At 39.9% G+C, this 7,601-nt stretch overlaps 1 non-coding gene across 1 annotated transcript; it reads right to left on the reverse strand.

Moving 5' to 3' along the window:
* Positions 1-2,355: 2,355 nt before the first annotated feature.
* Positions 2,356-2,459, reverse strand: LOC112752755 (small nucleolar RNA R71). The gene has a single exon (XR_003177173.1). It is a non-coding gene; the product is annotated as a small nucleolar RNA R71 (small nucleolar RNA).
* Positions 2,460-7,601: the final 5,142 nt, after the last annotated feature.

Raw genomic sequence — 7,601 nt, forward strand, 5'->3', positions numbered from 1 at the left:
AAGAGGTTCGAACCTGGAGCTTCCTTGTACAAGCACTCCTTACATTCCACTTGGCCAAAGAAAATTGGCACCAAAGTGGCCTTACAAGGATTCAAACCAGGAGCCTCAAGCTAAAAAGAAAAGCGCTACACCAAAGCACAAGGCGCTACGTTAGTAGTTTTTAAATGAGCGCTACTTGTGAAATAAAATTGACATTAAATGGGAGGAGCAAGGATTCGAAGGGGGAGTCCCATGCAACAAAGGAGCGCTCAGTTAAAACTTCTTCACTGAGCGCCAATGCTAGGGAGGCCGCACCAAAAACATGTCTAGGACAAGCACATGTAGCGCTCAGTTACTTTAAAGTAACTGAACATTACCCTGGAGCAAGGCACGCATCAAATGGGCCAAGGAAACAAGCTTTGAGCACTCAGTTAACTTAGTTAACTGAACGCTCCCCTAGGAGGTGCACAAGGGTCCAAATTCAATTCAATTGCCACCTTGGATCCTATTCTTCACCAATTGAAAAGCCCACTCCAAATTCTGAAGATAAAAAATAGAAAGTGTATAAATAGGGCTTAGTTTGACTTAGAGAGAACTGGACCTTCTTACACTTTTACTTTTGGTTTATTTTTGAACTTTCATTTTGATTTTGAGCTTTGAATTGGGAATTGGGATTGAGAGCTGAGTTCTCTCCTCATAGTTCTCACTTTTGCATTTCTTGCTTTCTGTTTTTGAATTGTGGATAGAGATTGAAGGAATTCTGTTTCAATCGTTGATCTACAATTCATCTTTGTTCTCTTTTGCATAATTCTAAGGAATTGTGACTTGGATTTAGCTTTTTGATTTCATTTTCATTGCATCTGCTACATTTGCTATCTTCTCTTAGAATTTGAATTGAGATTGAAGAGCTTCATTGATTCTAAGTTTGAGAATCATCTTTTACCTCTCTTCTCAATTGTTCCAAGGAGTGGATCTGAGTTCCGTTTACTGTTTTACATTTTCTTTTCCTTTGGAAAATTGTTCTCTGTTGGATCAAGGAAGGAATTGAGATCTAGACTTGTTTTCTAGTCTCATTGTGCCTTTGAGCTCTTGAATTTCTTTCCTAGCTCTTACAATTGAGTTGAATTTACTTTCTGTTTTGTTCTTCAAGCAATTTTCCATTTTGGTTTAGATCTACTGCACTTACTTCATCTTCTTTACTTCTTGTTGTTAAATTCTAAATCCCAGCACCCTATATCCCTTTATTATTCAACCAATTTACATTTCTTGCACTCTAAGCTTTAGCTATTTACATTTCTTGCAATTTAAGTTTCAGTCATTTACATTACTTGCACTTTAAGATTCAGCTATTTTACTTTTTCTGTTCTTTAATTTACTGTCAATTCTCCCTCTTCCTTTTATTTTCATGCAATTTAGCTTATGTTGGGTACAAATCACTCAAATCATCAACTGTTTGCTTAACTAAATCAACCACCTAACTAAAATTGCTCACTCCTTCAATCCCTGTGGGATCGACCTCACTCATGTGAGTAATTACTACTTGATGCGACCCGGTACACTTGCCGGTGAGTTTTAGGTGTTGGAATTTCTTTTCCAACCCATCAAGTTTTTGGCACCGTTGCCGGGGATTGATTAGATTGACAATGATTAAGTAAGGTGGTGGTCTAGATTAAGCATTTATTTTCTTTATTTTTGTTTACTTTCTTTGTTTCTAACAAGCACACTAACTATTTGAGACTTTGTCTCTACAAACTCTCACTGCACTCAAGCTACAGAGTGCTTTTGTGTTTCTTGTTGTTGTGGTTGTATGACAGAGGCAAGGAGGAAGACCCCTACTTTTTGTGAGGCTGATGAAAGAACTTTTCGAAGGATAAGAAGAGAGGTAAGAGAAAAAGGAATTGTTGGAGAAGAAGAACTTTTTGAAGAAGAATTTCATGAAATAGAGGAACACTCAACAAATCCAACAAATCCACCAGTAGGAATGGCCAACAACAATGGTCAACCACAAAGGAGAGTATTGGCTTCATATACATTTGCTAATCCAAGGCATTGTGGGAGTAGCATCCTTACTCCAAATGTCAATGCAAATAACTTTGAATTGAAGCCCCAACTCATCACATTGGTAGAGAACAATTGTTCATATGGAGGAAGCCCTTTGGAGGATCCAAACCAACACTTATCTACCTTTCTGAGGATTTGTGATACAGTGAAGTCCAATGGTGTGCATACAGAAGCATACAAATTACTGCTGTTTCCATTTTCATTAAGGGACAAGGCTGCTCAATGGCTTGAAACCTTTCCACAAGGAAGCATCACTAGTTGGGAGGATCTAGTGAATAAAGTTTTGGCCAAGTTTTACCCCCTCAAAGGATCATCAGGCTCAAGACTGAGGTGCAAACCTTTACACAGATGGATGCAGAATCTCTCTATGAGGCATGGGAGAGGTACAAGGCCCTGATTAGAAAATGTCCCCATGAAATGTTTAATGAATGGGACATTCTTCAAAATTTCTATGAAGGTTTGACTCTAAAGGCTCAGGAGGCACTAGATCATTCAGCAGGAGGCTCCTTACAATTGATGAAGACAACAGAGGAGGCTCAAAACCTCATTGATATGGTGGCAAACAATCAATATTTCCTTGGCCGTCAGAGACAACGCCAACCATCACAAAGGAAAGGAGTGCTAGAGTTGGAAGGAGTGGACACAATCCTAACTCAACACAAGATAATACAGTAGCAAATCCAATAATAATTTGAGCAAATGGCTAAAAGGATTGATAACCTCTAAGTTGCAGCAGTGAACACAAGCCAACCATCAACCACATGGGGGCAAAATAAAGAAAACCAAGAAGATCAACAGCAGAAACAAATTCAATATGTGCACAACTAAAGCTCAGGCCAAAATGAGGTTTATGGTGACACCTACAATCCATCTTGGAAGAACCATCCAAACCTAAGATAGAGAGATAACCACACTCAAAACCAGCAACCATGGCAAAGAAATTCAAACCAAAACAACTCAAGAAACAACCAAAACCACAACCATCAAAACACTAACCCCAATCCATATAGAAAACCCCAAAATAACCACCTAAATTCCAGCTACTATCCACCCAATAACCAAACCACTAACCAAACACCTACCATCAACCTTCACCATCTCACAACCAGCCACAAGCATCACAAGACACTCAAAGAATCACCAACTTGGAGATATTGATAGAAAAGATGCTGAAGAACCAAGAGATAACAAGCAAGAATCAAGAAGCCTCAATAACAAATCTAGAGAGCCAGATGGGGCAATTATCCAAGCAAGTTGTGACTGAAAGGCCAACAAGCTCACTCCCAAGTGACACCATTCCAAATCCTAAAGAGGAGTGCAAAGCCATCCAACTGAGGAGTGGAAAAACCTTGGTGAGTAACAAAGAAGATAACAAGAGGCCTATGGACACTAACAAAGCTAGCAGCAAGCATGGTGAAGCTAGCATCAAGGAGGAGATGATAGCAAGCAAGCAGGATCAAGAGAAGCTTGAAGAGAAAGATAACCAGCCACAAGATTCAAGGAAAGAGAAGCAAGTAATGGAGGAAGGGCAGAAGCAGGTAATGAAAGCTTTCACACCCCCTTGCCATACCCTCAGAGGTTCAACAAGGAAACCAAGGATCAACACTTCCCCAAGTTCCTTGAAGTCTTCAAGAAATTGGAAATAAATATTCCCTTGGCTGAAGCATTAGAGCAAATGCCTCTATATGCAAAATTCTTGAAGGAGCTCATTAACAAAAAGAGAAGCTGGCATGAGAAGGAGACCATTATGCTCACACAAGAGTGCAATGCTATAATTCAAAGAGGTCTCCCACCAAAGCTCAAAGATCCTGGGAGCTTTTTCCTACCCTGCACCATTGGTAATATAACCATAAAAAGGGAACTGTGTGACTTAGGGGCCAGCATCAACTTAATCCCCTATTCTATGATGAGAAAGCTATGCATAGAGGAGGTAAATCCCATACAGATGTCACTAGAGCTCGTGGACAAATCATTGGTGTTTCCCAAAGGAGTGATTGAAAACCTTTTGGTCAAGGTGGATAAGTTCATATTCCCTGCAGACTTTGTGATCCTAGATCTAGGAGAAGAAGGAAATGAATCTATTATCTTAGGAAGACCCTTCTTGGCCACAGCAAGAGCCATTATAGATGTTGAACAAGGAGAGCTGACTCTAAGGGTAGATGATGAAAGCATTACTCTGAATGTCTTTCCAGAAGCACAGCATAATGATGAAAATGAAGAATGCATGGAGGCTGACAAAAAGGACTTACAGTGGAAGGAAGAAATCAACAAGACACTCATCAATCTTTCTCCAGGGCAAGAGACAAGCAGCAAGGCAGGCCAAGAGGAGAATGAGACTGCACCAAATGATGAGAAGAATCAAGAAGGAAGTGAGGTGTTAACTACTAAGAAGACAGATTTCAAAGCAAAACCCACTGCCAAAGGAAAAGAATCATCAAAAAAGGGGAAGAAAAGCAAGAAAAAGGGTCCAAGAGGGTGGAAGAATATAAAGATCCCAACTGAAGGATTTTCAAAGGGAGACAAAGTGCAGTTAATTTACCAACAGCTGGGGGCGAATCAACAAACTGATGACTACTACATTATCAATGGAGTACTCTCACTGGAGCATGCAGAGATTGAGCATCAAGGCACTGGAAGGAAGCTCACAGTAAGGGGACACAAGCTGAGACACTACAGTCATTAACCACCCTAATGAGGGTCCAATATCAAGCTAGTGACAATAAAAGAGCGCTACATGGGAGGCAACCCATGATTTAATATTCTTGTTTTGATTTTAATTTCAATAATCAATGGTCCTTCTAGCATGAATTTGAATTCTCATGAGCATACATGAGAATTGCATTGTATTGAAGCATATGCTAGATTTCTAAGTTTGGTGTGCCTGAAGGCACTCCAAAATGGTTTTTCAATCTTTCTTAGACTATATGCTTATTCATTTTGATGGAGTATATAGCCAAACATTAAGTTTGGTGTCTGCATATACATTTAATCTCATAGAAACCTTTTTGCTCAGAGGATCAAAATTATGAATAGATGAACCATACATGTTTCATTTTAGGAATTTATGGTAGAAAATAAAATGTTCCTTATGATAAATGTACCAATCATGATGAATATTATTTGTATGGATCCCTTAGCAGAGAACAAGTTTGGTGTCCACCAAATCTTTGTTCAAAATCTAAGGAACATAATTGGTCAATTATACATAAGGAACATGCAAAATTTGGTTTATTTTCTCTTTATTGTTTACCACTACATCACTATACCATATTCAACTCCTAAGCTTACCATTGTTTTGTTTTGCTTATATAGGTACAAGGGAGATTGAGAAAAGGACAAAAAGAATGCATGCACGGCTATGACAAAGTAAAAGAAGGTCACATGTACCTAGGGAATGGTCCATTCTTGAAGACAAAAATCTGCATGCATCAAAATCTTGGAGACCGAACCACATGCAGCCAATGGGGGGAGCAATCCTTGTCATCCTTCAACTATGCATGTAGGCCGTTCACACCAAGAGCTCCTCACAAAATTTTGCTCAATCTCCACCCTTCCTTTACCTAACTGAACTCTTTCCTCACTTGTGGTGTTGTTTGAAGACTTGATAACTTGTCTATAAATAGCTTCTGACAATCTATAAGCCTACACATTCATACAAGCTTCCCTCACTTATATGTTTCACCCTTCACCTATCCAAAAACACGTTCTAGTACCCATCTCCTACCCAATAGCAGCGTGAATTTTTATTTACCCTCACTCCTTCCATAGCTGAACCATAGCCCACACATAGCCACCTTCTCCTTCTTCTCTATTCTTACTTAGCTCATGGCCTCTTCAAGCCTAGAAAAAGGAAAGGCAAGGAGCCAGTGGTGGCCGAACCCCCAAGCTATGACACAAAGAAATTTAAATCTCAGTTTTATGAAGCAAGGTTTCATAGGCTCATGAAAACAAAACATGTCATTCCTGAGATGGGCTTCAGACTGAAGGATAGAGAGTATCCTATCATGATGCAAATTACTAAGGAAAGGAGGTGGAAACTTCTGTGTTACCCTCTCACTGACATTAGTGCAGTAATGATAAGGGAATTTTATGCAAATACTGTGAAAGAAAGCAAGGACAGCCCCCCTGATGCCAGGGGATTTTGGCCAGTTTCACTGACCTTTTCTTTACTATTTTAGGGTAGTTTCATGCATTTTCTTAGTTAATAAGCAAGTTTTGGGTAGATAATCACTTACATCTTGATTCAAGCTAACATTGTGAATTTCATGTGATTTTATGAGAATTATGCATGAATTGAATGACAAATTGGATAATGCATGTCTCATAACTTGGATTAGAGCTTTGATGCACTTTATTTGCTTGATTTCAGGACAAAGGAAGCAAGGAAGAGCCACATTAGCAGCCACGTTAATCTAATTAACGTGCCCACTAACGTGGAATGGGAATAAACTTACAACGTTAATGAGAAAAGTGATTGCCAATAACGCCTTCGAAACCATCATGGCCCACGTTAATTGCCACGTTAACTACATTAACGTGGTAGTTAACATGGAGAGAAAGGGAGCTCCAGCGTTAGTGGTAAAAGTGAATACCACTAACGCTCCAAATTGGCAATTAGCCACGTTAAGAGTCACGTTAACTCAGTTAACGTGAACTCTAACGAGGAAAGGGAAGACAATGCCAATGTTAGTGACACTCACCTTTGTCACTAACATTGGACTAAGCCCAATTGGCCACGTTAAGAGTCACGTTAACTACGTTAACATGAACTCTAACGTGGGAGGAGCAAGAAATCGCGAACGTTAGTGACACTCACCTTCGTCACTAATGTTGGACTAAGCCACTATGAGCCACGTTAGTTGCCACGTTAATTGCATTAACATAAAAGCTAACGTGGAGGAAAGAAATGATGAGCCAATATTAGTGACACTCACCTTTGTCACTAACGTTGGAGATGGCGATCACCACGACGTTAGTGGCCACGTCAAGACAATTAACGTGATGCACTAACGTGAGAAGGGGCGTTTGGAACGTTAGTGACAAAGGTAAGTGTCACTAACGCTTTCGAGGCTAAGGCATGCCCATGTTAAGAGCCACGTTAGTAATACTAACGTGGACTCTAACGTGAGAAAAGGGGGGCTAAGAGCAACGTTAGTGCAAAAGTAAATGCCAATAACGCTTGCGATGGACCAAGAGGCAGCGTTAGTGGTCACGTTAGTGCCACTAACATTGAAGTTAACGTGAACCATCTTGGGCTAGGAACGTTAGTGTAAAAGGTGATTGTCACTAACGTTCTCGAACCCACAATTTCACATAACGTTAACGCCACTAACGTCCGAGCTAAAGTCCATGCCTACTTCATACTTTCTCTGCAAGTAAATCTGAGCCCACTGAAAACTCCAAACTGCTTCAACTCAAGATCCAAAGGCCCATATCCAAGACTTGAACAGCCAACTAGAAGATCAGAATAGTAGTATATATAGGAGTAGTTTTGAACTAGAGAAGAGCTTTGGATTGGGAGAACCACTCTCTGTAAAATTTTACTTTCTCTGTAACTTCTA

The sequence above is a fragment of the Arachis hypogaea genome, chromosome 15, assembly GCF_003086295.3.
Source record: "Arachis hypogaea cultivar Tifrunner chromosome 15, arahy.Tifrunner.gnm2.J5K5, whole genome shotgun sequence".
Taxonomy (NCBI): Eukaryota; Viridiplantae; Streptophyta; class Magnoliopsida; order Fabales; family Fabaceae; genus Arachis; species Arachis hypogaea.